The following is an 18,226-nucleotide window of genomic DNA, read 5'->3' as shown; positions in this document are numbered from 1 at the left end:
GGTGAGCTCAAGGCCAGAACATATTCTGGATCTATACTAAATACCTCACCCAGCATTGTGCAGTTGGCATGATGTAATTCAACCTTTTCATCCTTGAGTTTCTAATGCTAAACGGTGACACTAATAGATCTACTCATCCTATTCCTTTAGCTGTGGTGAGGGGCAGCACTTAATATGCACTATGCACTTAGAACGGTGTCTGGTACATAACAAGTACTCAAGAAATCTTAGCTTCTGTCAGCATGCTGAGTGACAAGATCCCTACAAAATCATCATAAGAGACAAATTATTTTCTGTCTCTTTGTGTTCTTTTAAAATTTATTCAGGGGAGAAGTTCTAAGTGAGAATATAGGCAGCAGAGCTCAGAGAATTTTTGTGATCTTTCTAGAAGCAATGTCTAAACAGACGCCCAATGGCTAACTAGAGGCTGACCAGTCAGAGTGGACAAGACTGTCCCTGACAGTAAGTGGCAGCATGTCTGGGTGGGGGCCATCTGCGGAGGTCCCAGTGGGAGGTAACTGTGATAGTTAGCTTTGATTTGCCACTTGACTGGATTGGGAAATGCCTAGGGACTAGGGGAGCACACTTCTGGGTGTGCCTGGGAGGACTTTCCTGCCAGGATTAACTAAGGGGTGTGGGTGGCTCCTTCTCTTTGCCTGAGGACCCAGTTGTAATTAAAGGGAGGAAGAGGGCAGTGAGTGCAGACTCTCCCTTCCCTGTTTCCTGGCTTCAAGAGGTGGGCTGCTCAGTTCTGCCAGGCCCCTTCCCACCCTGATGAATGGAAATCTCTCTGGAATTGTGAGTCCACGTAAACCTTGGCCCCTCACATTGCTTTTTGTTGTTGTTGTTATTTTCTCACAGCAATCAAGAATCTGACGAATCCAGTGATCTTTGGGGTGTCTGTGGAGGTACCTGGGAAGGGACTGTGCAGGGAGTAGTTGTGAGGGGTAGCTGTGAAGGTCCCTGTAGTGAGTGATAGTTTCTCTGCACAGGTCAGGTTTTGGAAGAGGCCCCTCCCACCAAGTGAGCAGGAAAAACATACTGTTGACAGTGAATTCTGAAAAGATTACTGTTTCTTTTTGAACACCATTTCTCTGTCTCATAACTTAAAGCTACCGCCTACCAACTTCCTGCTTTTAGCCTCTGGAAAATTCTAGGGCTCCCTTAAAACAGTTCTTGGGTTACAGGTCAGGGGGAGGTAAATGTGTCCTTTTGCTCCGTGAGCGGAAACTCTACTGGAATTTGCTTGCTGAACACCAGGTCTTCTCAGATGGAATGATAAATGGAGAAGGATCGAAGGCCTGGGGTCAGGCATTCTCATTCAGTGAGGGTTATAGCCTTCAGTCTGCTCAAAACACTTGCTATTTCCAGAGTCGCTTTCTTCAGAAGTGTTGATCAATGCTACCTTTCTGGAAATCAATTCTGTCTTGAAATACAATTTACACTGTCTATTACTTCGTCTTCTTTTAGTGAATTAAACTCTAACCAAGCTTATTTCTTGGTTTGCATTTTCCCCTTAATTATTCTGAGCTATGCTCTCCTCCGCAGAGCTCCAGAAAATGGATAAAATATGCATTTGAGTGTGGCGCAGCAGCGACAGACACCCACACGGCAAACCCGGCTGTGTGGGATGCTGCCTCTCTCGCAAGTCATCTCAGGTCAGAAACACCTCTGCTCCCAGAGAGTGCCATTTAGAGACCCCCCACTCCCCAGGCCTCTCACTCATTTCAGGAGAGTCGTGGAGCAGTCCATGGTTCTGCATCCCCTCAAGAATAGGACCAGGACTCTTTTTCTGCCCCTAGAGGAATCCAAAGGATTCTCTGATTATTTAGCCTGACAGGAAACCCAATGCACCATTTCCACAGAATTTCAAGCTTAGAGGAGTGTGGTGGTATTATGTTCCCCAAAATATTGTGTACCTTAATAAATTTATCTGGGGTCAGGGAACAGAAAAGCCACTAGTTAGGCAGTGATAGCACACGCCTTTAATCCTAGCATTCCAGAGGCAGAAATCCATCTGGGATCTCTGTGAGTTCAAGGCCACATTGGAAACAGCCAGGCATGGTGACTCACGCCTTTAATCCCAGAAAGCCAGCCTTTAATCCTAGGGAGTGATGGTAGAAAGCAGAAAGGTATATAAGGCGTGAGGACCAGAAACTAGAAGATTTTGGCTGGTTAAGCTTCAGGCTTTCGAGCAGCAGTTCAGCTGAGACCCATTCCGGATGAGGACTCAGAGGCCTCCAGTCTGAGGAGACAAGACCAGCTGAGGATCCGGCGAGGTGAGATAGCTGTGGATTGTTCTGTCTCTCTGACCTTCCAGTATTCACCCCAATAACTGGCCTCGGGTTTGATTTTATCAATAAGAACTTTTAAGATTCCTGCTACAGAGGAGTTTGCTTCTTTATCATCTAATTAGCAAAAATTCTTTTAAAAATAGCATTAGTACATATCACTGTGGGACCCTAGGAAACAGCAAAGAATTTCGGTGGTCAACATGACAAGTGACCTCTATGCCACAGACATAGACTAGTGGCATGTTCTTTGAAGGTGTTTGGTTTTTTGCCTGTCCCTTCCCACAATACAGATGCAAGGCCTCCCATTGTCACGGACATCTTGGCACCCTGAAGATAAAGTTCACACACTGATTGTGAGGGAGCATGAAGGCTTCTAAATGATATTATGGAGACATCCCTCTGGTTGTCCACTGCATGTGTCTAAACTTCCTGTTGTCTGACAAAAACAGAGGAACAAAATATGATGGACTTGATTTGTGTTGTTGTGATTTGAATGTGAAATATCCTCCATAGGTCATGTGACTGGACACAGTTTCAGCTAGGATATGCTGTTCTGGGATTTGGAACCGACAGGTGGAGGGTCAACTGAAAAACTGCCTTTGGGGGTTACAGACCAGCCTTGCTTCTGCCCATAATCTGCTTTGTGGTTGACTACCATGATGTGACCAGCTGCCACAAAATGAAGCTCTTCAGTCATCATTCTTTCCCAGCCCTGATGGGTGAAATACCCTGAAAGCAGGAGCCGATAGACAGACAGACAGACAGATGATAGACAGATGATAGACAGATGACAGATACACAGATAATAAAGATAGATGATAGATAGGTAGATCCTCCCTTAAGTTGTATCTTGACTTAGGGATGGAAAAATTGACTGGTGCAGGCTGATGTGAGCTGCCACTCAGGAGAGAGAGAGAGAGAGGCGGGGGGGGGGGGGGGCAGGATTGAGCTGTGCCTTACAGGTTCTACCAAGTTTTAAAGGGAAAAACCACAAGTGGGGAGGTGGTTGTCCCAATTCAGACTGGTGCAGAGGGTGATCAGCTAGGCGTTGTGTGAAAGGGTATTGGACAGGGTACAGGTGATGCAGTATTCAGGGATGGAGGGAAAGGGACAAGAACAAAGACATTGAGGGGAAAGGAACAGGAGTGGGTGGGAGACCTTGCTGTCACTGAGAAAAAAAAATTGAAAGCCAAAACCATACTGTGTGATTCTCTTCAGATACAGTTCAAGAACAGATGAAGTGAATCTATGGTTACTTTGGACTCTAAGTGGTCTCGGAGGGTGACTGGAACTTCTGCTTGGTGACGCTGATGGTTTCCCCTTGTTTTGAAAAGTGTTTACCCACATATTAGCTATGACGACTTTGTTATGCTCTAAGTCTCTGAACATACAATTATTCAAGACTACGACGTTCTGCTTTCCTGGAAACCATGCCCTCAGCAGAACTGCAAGAAGCCGTGCGTGGTGCAAGCTCATTGTGGGGAGTCATGACTGAAGTCCAGTCTCTGGTGTCCTTCTGGACTAGCACTCTGGGATCCCCCAATCTTTTGACGATTTGATTTTTATTTTTCCACAAGTTAAATGAATTCCAGGTCATCACAATAGCTTCCTTTTAAAATTGTATGGTCAGGAAAGTACATCAGCTCTTGACTCTGCAAGGATTACTGTTATGAGCACTTTTGCACATGAACGTTTTGTGAGATGCACACACGTTCTCTTGGGCAGTCACTGGGGGCGGGACTGGGGGCTGTGTCGGGTCTCCGCTCAGCCTCAGGGGATCCTGCCAAGGAGCCGCCAGAGTCGCACCGACTCTGTCCCAACCAGAGGAGTGTGGGCGTTCCAGTTGCTTCACATCTCACATTCTTGCTGTCACTTGGTGCTGCTGGTCGATCGTTATCTTAAATGGATGGATATGGAGAGGACCACACTGTTACCGCTCAGATTTACATCTTCCTTACAGTTCTGTACACTGAGCACCCTCGCACAGATGTATTCGGCATCTGCCTTTTAAGAAGCATTCTTGCCCAACCTGTTTGCTCATTTTCTGTCACTCCTCTTTTTAGTGGAATTTCAGTTTATATTCTGAATGTGAATCTTTTCCTTCGTATGTGCGTATGAGCATTTTCCTCATTTCAATTTCCAGCTTCCTAATGATGTTTTTATGATAAACGGATGTTTTTTTATCTTGGCAAAATTCAATTTATCTTTTTTCCTTTATGATTTGATGTTCTTACATTTAATTTAAGAAAGTTCTGCCTATTGTATGACCATGGGGATATTAATATGTATTTCCCTTTTAAGGTTGTTTTAGTTTTCACATTTAAGATACATATATTTTTTCCTCATGTATATTAGGCTCATGTTATATTTTTGCATATGGTGTGAAGCAAAGGTCAAAATGGATTTTTAAATTATGGGTGGGAAAGACCCAGCCCTTGTTTATAAAAGACTACTGCTTTCTCCTCCTCCTCCATATTTGTTTATTTAATATGTATGCATAGTGTACCTGCATGTATGTCTGTGCACCATACCCACAGAGGCCCCTGGAACTGGAGTAACACATGGTTGTGAGCCACTGTGTGGGGGCTGAGAATCAAGCTCAGGTCCTCTAGAAGAGCAGCCAGTGCTTTTAACCATTGAGCCATCTCTCCAGCCATAACTGCTGCTTTCTGAATGCAGTAGTTACTTTTATCACAAGCATGTAAGACACTTGATCTGTTCTAACTTTATTTATAGGCAGTTCTGGGGCTGAGTCCAGGGCTTCCTGTGTACTAGGCAAATGCTCAACCACTGAACTATATACATCCATCACGAGTTATTTCCTGCTAGTAGAAGCCAGAGACTAACATTGGTATAGAGTATGAGTTTATATATCTTTATATTTTCCGCCATATCTTTAAGTAGTTCCAAGAATACAGTTTTAAATATGTGTCTAATAGTCTACCACAAATCTATGCAATCATTCCCTTGATAGAGATATGTGTCCTCTAACTTTTATTCATAATAGGTGATTCAAAGGTGCTATCCATTTTGGTAAATATTTGCATGCACATGTCATTACTTCCTGTAAGTGAGCTCCCAGAAATGCACAGAATCTGGGGTGGGGAGCTGGTTCAACTGGTTAAGAATGCTTGCCGTGTAAGCACACAGGCCTGCGTCTGGTTCAGAACCCAGCATCTGTGTCAAAAAGCTAGGCTTGGCCACACACGTGCCCAGAACCCCAGTGGGGTAGAGTTTGAAGAGAAGGAGGTGGAGACGGGCAGATGGCTAGGGTTGCTGAGCCACCCGCAAAGCTCCACATTCAGTGAGAAACCCTGTCTCAGTGGAATAAAGCAAAGAAAGAACCAGGCACCCAATGTTGCCCCCCCAACCCCGCCACCTCTGTGCATGTACCCCCACACACATATGTGCACATATCACACATAGACCACACATACACACACACAGAATTTTTAAAATATTTGATAATATTTTAAGTAATAAACTAGAACAGAGTTAAACCCCCACTGAAGGTACACGTGGTAAACGCATGTTTGAAATCTCTTATTCTGCAGCTGAGAAGCCAACACGCTCCCTTTTCAAACACAAATATATTTACTTAACTTTTCTTCCAACAAACTACGGGATTTTTCTAATGTTTACACAGGCATTCCACAGATTGGAAATTACTCAGTCTAAATGTGAGGTTAGCTGTCCTGAGAAACGATTAAAAACTTCCAGGAGCTGGAGAGACGGTTCAGCAGTTAAGAGTACTTGTTGCTTTTATGGAGGACCCAGGTTCAGTTCCCAGCACCCACATGATGGCTTACAACCATCTGTAACTCTGGTTCCAGAGGTTATGACACCCTCTTCTGGCCTTTGGAGGCACCAGGCATGCATGTGGTACACATACATACATGCAGGCAAAACACTCACACACATAAAAGAAAATAAATCTAAACAAGAAACCCAACATTTTTGTGGACTTTTTGTGTTTTGCTTTGTTCTGGCATTTTTATCTTATTGGTCTCTTGCTTGTTTGTGTTTTTGTTTTTGTATTTCTTGTTTTGTTTTTGAAAGAGAGAGAACACAAAGTTGGGTAGGGGTGGGGAGCATCTGGGAGCAACTGGGGGAGGGGAAAACATGATCAAAATATAATGTATTAAAAAACAAGTACAAAGTAATGCAACATACAAGACTGCCTATGGTTTCTTGTACTTGCCTCCTCAAAATTCAGGTAACAGCGAGGAACGCAGCGCTGGCACTCAGCACGCGCCCTCGTGCCCTCGATGTTCTTCCGGTTCATGGGTTCCTCCCCTTCCTGTCACCTGTCACCATCTTCCTTGATTTCCAGGCTCACGCAGGGGCCGAGAGTGAAATGGAAACACCACAGGGCTTGGGAGGGATGAGTTCTTGAGGAGGAAGGCCTCTCGGAGTCTCCTGGGGTGTAGAGAATGGAGATGGCCGGTTAACACTCCACAGAGCTTTCTGCTCCACACTTTAGCTTAATTAAAAAGAAAGAGGAGATGAAAGAGGAGAGGCAGGGTGTGAGGACAGGAACCGTCTCTCAAGGACCCCTGTCTTATAGGGAAGACTGTGAGTCACTGTGGTCACCTTGCCAGGCCGGACTCCGAGGCAGAGGACCCACGCCGGCTGTTCCTTCTGAGTCAGAGATGGGACTCTCTTGGTTGCCATGGTGACGGAGGGCTTCATGGGAAGGTGCCCACTTATCTTTACAAGGATTTATTCTTCAGAGCAAAGTCAAGATTACATCCCTCCGGAATCAGGGGAGGGAGCCTTTGTGTTTTGACACGCTTACCGGGGTCACGGTGAGAGCATTGCGCCTGTCTCCCTCGGCTTGCTGGTCTACCCCGCCGCCTGGGCTGGTGAGGGTCTGAAACACAAGCTCATGGTTTAGGGGCATGCGCCTTCCTTTCTCAGTGTGGAAGGCGACGGAGCAGCCAGTGACCCCGAGCACAAGCGTACAGGTGTACATCCCTCGGGGACGCCTGTCCGACACTACAGCTCTAATGCGAGCCTTCCTGAGCAAGCAAGATGGATGAAGGCCATCATTAAATGAACATCTCTGTTCTCATGGTTTTGTTTTATTGTGTGTGTGCATGTGTGTATGTGTGTATATGTGTGAGTATATGTGTATGTGTATACATGCATGTATGTGCATGAATATACGTGTGTATATGTGAATATGTGTATAGGCATGTGTGTGGGGGTATGTATGTGTTTGTGTACAGGTAAGTGTACGTGTGTATGCATGTGTATGTATATTGTGTGCATGCATATATGTATATGCATGTGTGTATGTGTCTATATGTATGTGTGTATATGCCTATGTATGCATGCATGTAGGTTGTGTATATGTGTATACGTGAGTGTATTTGTGTTTGTATGTGCATGTGTGTGTGTATATGCATGTGTGTGTATATGCATGTGTATTCATAGGTGTGTATGTATATGTATTTGTGTTATATGTGTTTATGTGCATCTGGTTGTGTGTGTATGTACATGTGAGTGTGCTGCCCTTGTTCCTTATTAGTTTTTACTTTTCTTGTAACATTACTTTGAAAAGCTTCCAATTTTTGTCTTGGTCAAACAAATTTGCAAGAGGAAATGTCTGAGGGGCTGGGGAAAGATCAGCCAATGAAGTAGTTCTGTGTGCTTGCACCCCAGGATCCCTGGGGGCCAGCCAGCCCACTCTAATTGGTGAGCCACAGGTCCAGTGACAGACTGAACCTCAAAAGTCAAGGTGGATGGCTCCGAAGGAACAACACCTGAGGGTGACCTCCGGCTCCCGCGTCTACATACACAGGTGCACACGCACACACACAGAAACATCTACACATTCACAAAAGAAAAGAAAAGAGTCTGTGACTACTGCAGGGGTGAGACCAGGTGGTCGAGGAGTCGGACAGGAGGGACCTGAGGAAGGCTGCAGCTGAGCGTCGCCAGCCAGGTCTTCATGTCGATGTGGGGAGCCAAGGATGCCCCTTTGGTGGCTGAACATCCTCGAAGCTGCAGTCGGGTTCTTCTCGTGGTATCAGAATGAATCGCCAGGACATTTCCCTAATTGCCCCGCAGAAGCACTAATGAGGGATCCCATTTGTGCTCAGAAGACCATGGTTTCATTTAATGCCATAGCTACCTGGATTATGATGTTACTTGCTCCCCTACTTGCCCCTGCCCCACACACCTTGTGAACTTTTCAAGATGGTGGGAAGAAATACCCCAGCCCACTATGATCTGGGAGGGGAGAAAGGTTCACCTTCATGAATATGTGAATTATCTTGTGAATATTTGTAAAATTCCTTTAAATCTTCTGCTACCTCCCCCCCAACCCCGTCTCCTTGAGGTTAGTCTACCCCCTCCAGTCCCCACCCCTGTGACAGGTTGGACTGCGGCTCAGACTAAGCCCAAGCATAAGTCAAATTACTAAACTTTCTTATTAATAAAAACCCAGAGCCAGATATTGGGGTTAAAACTGAGAGATCAGCCGGGCGGTGGTGGCGCACGCCTTTAATCCCAGCACTCGGGAGGCAGAGGCAGGCGAATCTCTGTGAGTTCGAGGCCAGCCTGGGCTACCAAGTGAGCTCCAGGAAAGGCGCAAAGCTACACAGAGAAACCCTGTCTCGAAAAACCAAAAAAAAACAAAAAAACAAAAAAAAAAAAACCAAAAAAAAAACACTGAGAGATCAGAAGAATAGGACAGACCACAGCCAACCTCACCTTACTGACACCTCAGCCTCCAAAAAGACCTACTTCCTGTATACCCACACCTGTATGCCTTTCTGTCCCTGCAGTCTCAGTTCCTCTCTCTGCCCAGCTACATCACTTCCTCTTCCTGCCCAACTCTGTCATTTCCTGTCTGTCTGTACAGACCTCCAGACTTTTATGGTTGACTAGTGTTGGAATTCAAAGCATGTGCCACCATGCCTGGCTCTGTTCCCAGTGTGACATTAACTCACAGAGATCTGGATGGATCTCTGCCTCCCGAATGCTAGGATTAAAGGTGTGTGTTACATTGCTTGACTTCTATGTTTAATATAGTGGCTGGCTTTTCCTCTGATCTTCAGATAAGCCTTATTAGGGTGCACAATATTTTGGGGGACACAATATATCACCACATTTCCCCCTTTTTTGTCTAAAATAAAAAAATTATAACTAATATAAGAAAAACTATATACAATAAGTACAATAACTATATATAATATATACAAGCAATAAATACATCAATAATGTCCAGTCCATTTACATTTGACAAATTCAGATAAAATATTCCATTATCTATCCTATTTTTGTGAATCCAAAGGATTGTATCTAATTTATCTTCTATCCAAATTTGCATAACCAAAACTATCTTTTGATGTCTTTCAAACTTAACATCTCTTTAATGAGTTTCTTTTCTGAATTTTTTAACAAGGAAAGCTATAACTATCTAATCTTCAACTCCCATGGGGACTCAAGAAGGAAATCATATTACCTAGTAAAACAGAAAGTGCAAACAAGTGACTTCCAAAAAATGTGAGTTATGACAGTTATGCCTGGACAGTCACCCGAGGTTTCTCTGTAGCATTGGGGCATCATCTTCAGCCTACAGGCTTAGCATATCTGACGGACTCCTCTTTGAAGCAGGATTTTCTAAAGAGCCTTCCTACCTTGTCTTGGCAAGGACCGGCAGTCCTTTGTTTTGTGTCCTGCTTGTCCATATTGGACAGCATACTGTCAGCAGTCGATGCAAGGGCACTTTGTTGCCCAGTGGCTAACTTTTGCCAAAATGAAAGTAAACTCCATGTGGGGTTTCTTCTATAACCATCATTTTCTCTGAAGTATATTGGCGCTGCCAAGAGCAGACATGTTTCATTGTCATAAAAAAAAAATCTATGTTATTAAAACATCTTAAATGCCATATTCTGGGGATCTCTGAAGTGTTTGAAGATGATCTGTCTATCTAAAATATATCTCTGCCTAACCATGAAAACACCTACCATGACTACAAGTTCAATTGTAATGACTAACTACTAATTCTCATTTCTCTATATCCTAATAGTTGATAATAATAACTTTCAAGGATTAGCAAATTGATTTACATTGTTAAGTGAACTGTATAGATACAATACCTTGAACAAGATTAGAAATATATATACAGCATTTTCTAACAAAATCAATCTCATTTGATTTTTTTGTATCAATATACATAATTTGTCATACAATATACAAAACTCTGATTCAATGTAAAATATTTAAAACTAGTAGTTGTTTTCCAAAAGTAGATTCAATAATGTACCTTTTTATCTTATCATATCTATATAAATCAATCTCAAATTATATACATAATTGTATATAATATAAAAAATCCAATCCAATGTAAAATATTTAAAACTAGTAGTTGCCTTTTAAAAGTAGATTCAATAATCTACCTTTTTATCTACATCCTCTCTTTTTTCTTTTCAGAGTAGATTCAATAATCTACCCTTTATTTTATCATTTCTATATCTTTTTTTCAAAGTATATTCAATAATCTACCTCTTATCTATATCCTCTTTTTTTTTTCAAACAAGAACCTTAAATCTAATCTCCTTTGTTTAGCCTTTAACTCCTGACCATTAGCAATAACAACTTGTAACCAACCATTCTAAACAATGACAATTATCCAAAACCCATTGAAAGACCAAAACCCACCCACCCCACCTCTTGGGAATGTGAGCATTGTGTTCTTAAAATTACTTCCTGAAGTCTGGAGGCAAAGGCATATTTAGGGGATCCTGAAAAGAAAAATTTTGAGTTAATTGTCAAGTCCTGGGAGAGGTAGCTATATCATTTGTTGTCCAGTCTCGGCATAATGTGAAAATACAGAGCTTATCTCAAGTCCTTACTCGAGTAGTCTGTGAGGCTGGATCATCTCAGCTAGCCATCTTGAAATTGTCCTGAGCAGTTTGTAGTCCAAAGCTGATCTTTGGGTGGTGTTTGTCAACTTAGTGGTGTTATTATTGTCCATGTGGAATCGTCACTATGGGGCCCCATCATCTTTTTGGAGACTTCAGAGTTGCTGTTAGGCCTGGTCATGGTTCACTACAGAAAACTGATAGAAACTCCAACACAAAAACACGTACAGGCAGCTAGCTGAAGCCTTTTTTCTAGAATTAGTTAGTACTCTATATGACCATTAATATCATAACAAAAGTTTAAAATACATAAATGTAAATCTTATTAATTTTAATATAAAATTCATACCTTAAGAAAAATTTTAAAGAATCAAAATAGAACCAAAGAATTGTGAGATTAGTGGCAATTAGAATAGCCTCTTAAGGTCTGCTGGCTTCTGCCATGGACCATCAGCGAGCTGGGGTCCGGCTGCAGATCGTTCTGAGACACCTCAGCTGACTCTTAGCCCTACCTTAGTAGCTCAGCCTATATCAGGGCCAGTGTCCTCTGTCAGTTCCTATCCTCAACAACTCCAGTAGACTTTGGATAATAATGTCCTATGCCTGGAGCAGAGAAAACTTTATGAAGAAAATGGGTTTCTTGTCATTAAAAATCTGGTATCTGATGATGATAGTCAACATTTTTGAGCTGAGTTTGAAAAAATCTGCAGAAAGGTGTGAAGCCACCAGGGATAATGGTAATGAGAGATGTGACCATTGCAAAACCAGATTATACACCAAGAGAGAAAGTGGTTACGACGATCCAGGATTTCCAAGAAGACAAGGAGCTTTTTAGATACTGCACCCTCCCCCAGGTTCTGAAATATGTGGAGTGTTTTACTGGACCTAACATCATGGCTATGCACACACTGTTGATAAACAAACCTCCAGATTCTGGCAAGAAGACACCCCGGCATCCCTCGCATCAGGATCTGCACTATTTCCCCTTCCGGCCTAGCGATCGTATTGTTTGTGCTTGAACCACCATGGAGCATACTGACAGAAACAACAGTTGTCTGGCTGTGCTCCCAGGCACCCACAAAGGCACACTGAAGCCACACTGTTACCCCAAGTGGGAGGGAGGGGTTAACAAAATGTACCCTGGCAGCCAAGACTACAAGTGGGACAACAACAGGGTGCATCTGGTGATGGAAAAGGGAGACACTGTTTTTGTCACCCTTCCTTTGCTCATCCATGGATCTGGTCGGAACAACACTCAAGGATTCCACAAGGCAATTTCCTGCCACTATGCCAGTTCTGACTGCCACTATGCCAACGTGAAGGGCACCAGTCAAGAAATCGTCCGGAGGGAAATTAAAGAATTAGTGGAGAAATAGCATGGATTAGAAAGCAACACTGAGTTTAAGGATATTTGGATGTTTCAAGGCCGATCTGAGAAAGGGGAGAGAACAAACCTTTGAAACAGCTCTGTAAGAGTGTGATACGATGGTGAGTGCCTATAATCCCAACACTCACGAGACTAAGACAAGAGAATCGTGAGTTCGAGTACAGCCCAGGCTACATAGCAAGATACTGTCTCCTCCCCTTCCCCCCATAGACAAAACAAAAATAGTTAGCTCTTCGTTATAATTCTTTTAAAAGAAAAATCAAAGCAAGACATCTCAGGAAAATGTTTTCTTATTGAGATGATGCCATCTTTTCTATCTCCTATTTATGAATCAGGACATGTACTGGGGCCTTAACTGCCCAGATTGAATTATGTGGTACTGTTGTTTTGACTGAGTAAAGTATTACTGCTTTAAGAAAAACTAACTTGGGGTATAACTAATAAAGGTGACTGAGTGAGTGTGTGTGTGTGTGTGTGTGTGTGTGTGTGTGTGTGTGTGTGTGTGTAAAATAGTCCCTTAATTTTGTTTTTTTCTTCTGTCCATATCAGGTGGCTCCTCTGACAAGATACAGAAATTTTGTATTTTCTTTTAACAAGCATGCTTGGGTTTAGAGAAGGAGAGAGCCATTCTCTAACTCCAAAGCCAGCTTTAATTTTCAATTGAACTGGGACTACAAAAAGACCATTTGTGTTAAGTGTCTGCAGAGAAGAGCAGAAATAAACATTTAGGAAGACTTATGAAATTTTATATGTGATATACCAGTAGGCCAATTTACTCTTTTTCTTGGGACATTTTTTCTGGATGATTTGTCCTTTTTCTCCAGATGTCTTGTTTGTCCAGTGTTCTTCAGATTCCTTAGCCTTCATTCTCCTGAAAAACAAAAACAAAAACCCTTTCCCAACCCTAACTTTGGGGAGATTTCCTTTTGGCAAGTTATATCTTACCAAATGAAAAGCATTTGTTAGTGCTATAAGTTAATTTAAATTGTATGGTCATGCTGGTTGATGAACTATCACCTCTTCTAATTAAGAGGCCTCTCTTGTTCAAATCGAACCTTTATCAATTTTGATAGTATCCACAGCTTATATTCTCCTGTAGAAACAAAAGTAAAACCTCGTCCCCAACGTAACATATATGTTGGTTTCCATTCTGAGGTCAGCACATCTTTAAAGTATATAGGCTGATTTAATTCCATGTTTTTTTCTATTATCCAATGTCTCTCAGCAGCTGTTGTTCCTTTCTTATTAGCATTGAGAAAATTCAAAGTTTATAGAGCATTATGTAATCTATTTCTGGGGTTTTTGTTACCCCCTTTCTGTTTATTTAGCATATCCTTTAGAGTTTGATTTGATCTTTCTATGACTGCTTGGCCTGTAAGATTGTATTTATACCTGTAATATGCTTTATATTGTAATAAGCAAAAAACTGTTTCATTTTAACAGAGACATATGCTGGAGCATTGTCAGTTTTAATTTGTACAGGTACACCCATGATGGCCATAATCTAGCAAATGTGTGATTATGGAATCAACCTTTTTGGAACTCAAAGCAGTTGCTCAATGAAATCCAGAATAAGTATCAATGGTATAGTGTACATATTTCAGTTTTCCAAATTCTGCAAAGTGAAACACATCCATCTGCTAGATTTTATTCCTCTGAGTACCCTTTGGGTTACATCCTGCTGGTAGTGGAGTCTGATTGTAAAAAGAACAAGAAGGATATTTCCTTATAATTTCCTTGGCTTGTTGCCAAGTTATGGAAAAATCCTTTTTTAAACCCTTACTATTGACATGATGTTTTTAGGAAATTCTGAGGCCCTCAGCTATTTCATATCAATAGTTTATCGATCTCATCATTACCTGTGCTAGAGGTTCTGGTAGACCCATATGGGATCGGATGTGAGTTATATATAAGGGATGATTCCTATTCCTGATTATATCTTGTAACAATAAGTAGTGAAGTTAATTCTGACTCATCAGGGATAAATTCTGCAGTCTCAATATGTAATACCACTCTTTCAGCATACTAAGAGTCAGTAACTACATTAAGAGTTTCCAAAAAATCCATTAATACCATCAGAATATCATATAATTCTTACTTTTGAACCGAATTATAAGGATCGTGAACCACTTTGCTTAAATTTTCTAATTTGTAACCTGCCTTTCCTTGTTTGTTTGCATCTGTATAAAGTGTAGGGGCTCCAGATATTGGTGTTTCCTGTATAATGTGAGGCAGGATCCATTCAGCTTTCTTTATAAGTTGAATTCCATCGCTTTTGGGATATTTGCTGTTAATCTTTCCCAAAAAAATTACTGCAAGCTCTTTGCTAAGATTCACTTTCTGCCCATAATTTGTCAATGTCATCCCTAGTTAAAGGTACTACACTTTCTGCTGGGTCTATTCCTGCTAATTGATGAAGTCTCAATTTTCCTTTTAAAAATCAAGTCAGAGATCTTTTCCACATAAGCTTTTAATTTTTTTACTCCATTTATTTGGTAGAAATATCCATTCCAATATAATAACTTCCCTTTGCATTAAAATTCCTGTAGTAGAAGCTTTATTAGGGTTCACAATATTTTGGGGGACACAATATATCACCATACCCAAGCACCCCCACCTCACCCCACGCCACCCCCATACCCACAAACATCATCTTATTTGGGATTAGAGTCTTTGTAGTTGTTACCAAGAGGTTAAGAAGGGACCTTGCTGTCACAGGATTGGTATAAGGAGGCAGAGATTTGGGGGCACAGGCAACACAGCAGAAAATTTCATTTGAAGACAGAAGCAAAAGTTGGTGCATCTGTTGCCAAGAGATGACAAGGAATGCCAACCCCAGCAGCTAAGGAGAGGCAAGGGGGCTCTCTTAGAGTGTCTGGAGGGCGCTCAGCTCTGCACGCATCTATATTGTAGACTTCTGACCTCCAGAGCTGGAAAAGGACACCTGCCTGTTGTGTAAATCATCCAGCAGGCGGTTATATGTTCTAGTAACCCCAGGAAATCAAAGCATGGGTTATGGGCCCCAAAACTCTCCATGGGGTTCCAGGTGGGGGCCCAAAGGAAGTATATGAATGTAGCAAAGACAGCAGGCCTGTGGTGGGTTGGAACTTCCAGGTCAAGGCTGGAATGGCTACCCACTAAAGAGGCCCTTGCCTGTTGAATCACAGGTCCCTCCGCCAGCACAACAGACCCGAGTCACCCGACAAAGCACATTATGGCTCTGGACCTGACTGTTTTTAAAATTGTGGTTAAAAACAAATCAGGTAAAGTCAGTCTCACTATTTAAGCCATGTTCCTGCACATATAAGTATGCAGTTTGGGGGGGTGGGGCACAGAGGTTTCCTAGTGAGATCTGAGCTTGCTTTACCCAGCAGGGCGGCATTAGGGGATGGCTTGACCATGTGCATGGTGTTTGGAATGGTCTGCACTTGGCTGTGCTAGGGGGAAGTCTTTTGCCCTGCCCCTTGGCGTTCCTATAAAAAGCTCCATTGAAGAGACAGAAGGGGCTAGTGGATATTAATCCAGGTCCTCCCAAAGCTATCCTGTGTTTCTGTCTGTCTTCTCCACACTATCTTTCTATCTAAATATTTCTTATCCCTCTCTCCTCCAGAGTACCCTGGGAAAAAGTGGGAGCTGGCCTCCCACCGATGGTGCCTGAACAGGGACGTAACTAGAAACTTGGTCGAAAGGAGAGTAGAGGGCATCCTGGGAGCAGGGGAGCATGCCTAGTCATGAATTAAAAGTAAAGGCAATGCAATTATATTTGGGGAGTAAAATTGTATATAGATAAAGCAAAGCAGCTGAAAGAAAAGCCAGAGTGAGAAGTTAGGCTGCAGCCAGTACCTCTCTCTGTCTAGGTCTAGGTTTCTCTCTCTCTCTCTCTCTCTCTCTCTCTCTCTCTCTCTCTCTCTCTCTCTCTTAAAATCAAGTAAAAATATAAGGTTAGGAATAGGCATATTGGGTAAGAAGAAATTGAGGTTAAGAGTAGGATTTCCCTAGTGCCAAAATGCGGCAGGAAAATAGTAAGCAGATGTTTGAGGATTCACTTGTAGAAAGCTTAAAAAACTGGAGGGGTTAAGGTGGAACCACAACAAGTACAGAGATATTTGGAGTTCATAGAGGAAATTGACTGTTTCCTTGGGTCTCTGACTATGGGAATCTGAATGCAGACTCCTGGAGGAGAATTGGGGCAGAAATGAAAAAATACTACGAGAAAGTGGTCCAGAAAAGATTCCTGTGGAAGCTTTTGGTCTGTGGGCATTAATTCAAGACAGCTTAGATCCAAGCCCTGAGATGCAGAGGGGAATTTTCCCAGAGGCGGATGCAAATGAAACAAAACCCTCCACTCTGCTGGCAGTGCCTGAAAGCGCTTTTACAACATCGTATAATCAGAGTCAGTCCCCGCTTGGCCATGCAGCCGATTTAAGGGAACAGAATCTTGGGATGAGATAAGAGAGGAACCGAAGAGCTTAAAAAGTTTAGTAATTTCTCTTATTCAGAAACTGGAAACTCTTCAGGTCTTTCCCTCTCAGAAGGGTGCTCATCTTTCTTCTGTAGGGACAGGATTAGACTCATGGGGGGGGTGTCATCTATTAGAACAGGAAGGTTACCCACAACTGCCTTAGCTCAAAAATCCCCTAGAGCATTGCAAACCCTTGCTGTTAGCACTGCATCTCTTCAAGCCCGCATTCGGGAAGCAGCTAGCAGGGGAGAAGAAATGCAAGGCTTTCAAATGTTTCCCATAATAGAGCAGCAAGACGCCCAGGGAAATATCATGCAAATGCATGTTCCAATCACTTTTAAACAACTTAAGGAGCTAAAAACAGCATGTAATCAATATGGCCTGACTATTTCTTTCACAGCAACATTGTTACAAAGCCTTTCTTTAGAGGCCTTGCCTCTGGGGACTGGAAAAAAAAAATGGCCAAAGCCTGCCTGTCAGGTGGGGATTATTTGCTATGGAAAAGCAAGTTTGTAAAGCAATGTCAGGCCACAGCTGAAATAAACTGGATCCAGCAGATTCCCATCACTTTTGATATGCTTGCTGGAGAAGGCCCTTATCGGGAGACAGGTCAACAGTTAAGTTTTGATGTGGCAGTGTATGCTCAGGTAAATGCAGCTGCCAAAAAGGCCATCTGGAAGACAGACTGAGGATTTATCCAAGATAAGGCAAGGGCCTGATGAATTGTTTCAGGATTTCATTTCCAGACTAATGCAAACAGCAGCAGGTTAATTGGACATTCAGAAGCTGGACTTCTGCTTGTTAAACAGCTCACCAATGCACTATGCCAGGATGCAATATGCCCTTTTAGAAAGAAAGGAAACATCTCTGACTATATCCAACTCTGTTCAGATGCAGGGACATCATACAATCATGGGATAGTCATGGCTGCAGCATTACAGGGAAAAACAGTCAAGGATGTTCTGTACCAATAAAGACATCCTGGCTGGAGACAAGGGAGAGCTGTCAGACTCCTGGAAAGTTGCTTTGGGTGTGGCCAGATGGGATACCATATTAAGAAGTGTCATGAAAGGATAAACTGCTTACGGAAAATAGAGAACCCGGGTTATGCCTAATATGCAAGAGAGGGAAACATTGGACTAATAAATGTCTATCAAGGATGGATACCCAGGGCAATCTGTTTCAGGGAAATGAATGGAAGGGCCAG

At 42.6% G+C, this 18,226-nt stretch overlaps 1 pseudogene; it reads left to right on the top strand.

The window, feature by feature from the left end:
* Window positions 1-11,654: 11,654 nt before the first annotated feature.
* On the top strand, window positions 11,655-12,713 carry LOC114682158 (annotated as a pseudogene).
* The last annotated feature ends 5,513 nt before the right edge of the window (window positions 12,714-18,226 follow it).

Source organism: Peromyscus leucopus, chromosome 11, assembly GCF_004664715.2.
Source record: "Peromyscus leucopus breed LL Stock chromosome 11, UCI_PerLeu_2.1, whole genome shotgun sequence".
Taxonomy (NCBI): Eukaryota; Metazoa; Chordata; class Mammalia; order Rodentia; family Cricetidae; genus Peromyscus; species Peromyscus leucopus.
This window is presented reverse-complemented; position numbering and strand designations above follow the sequence as displayed.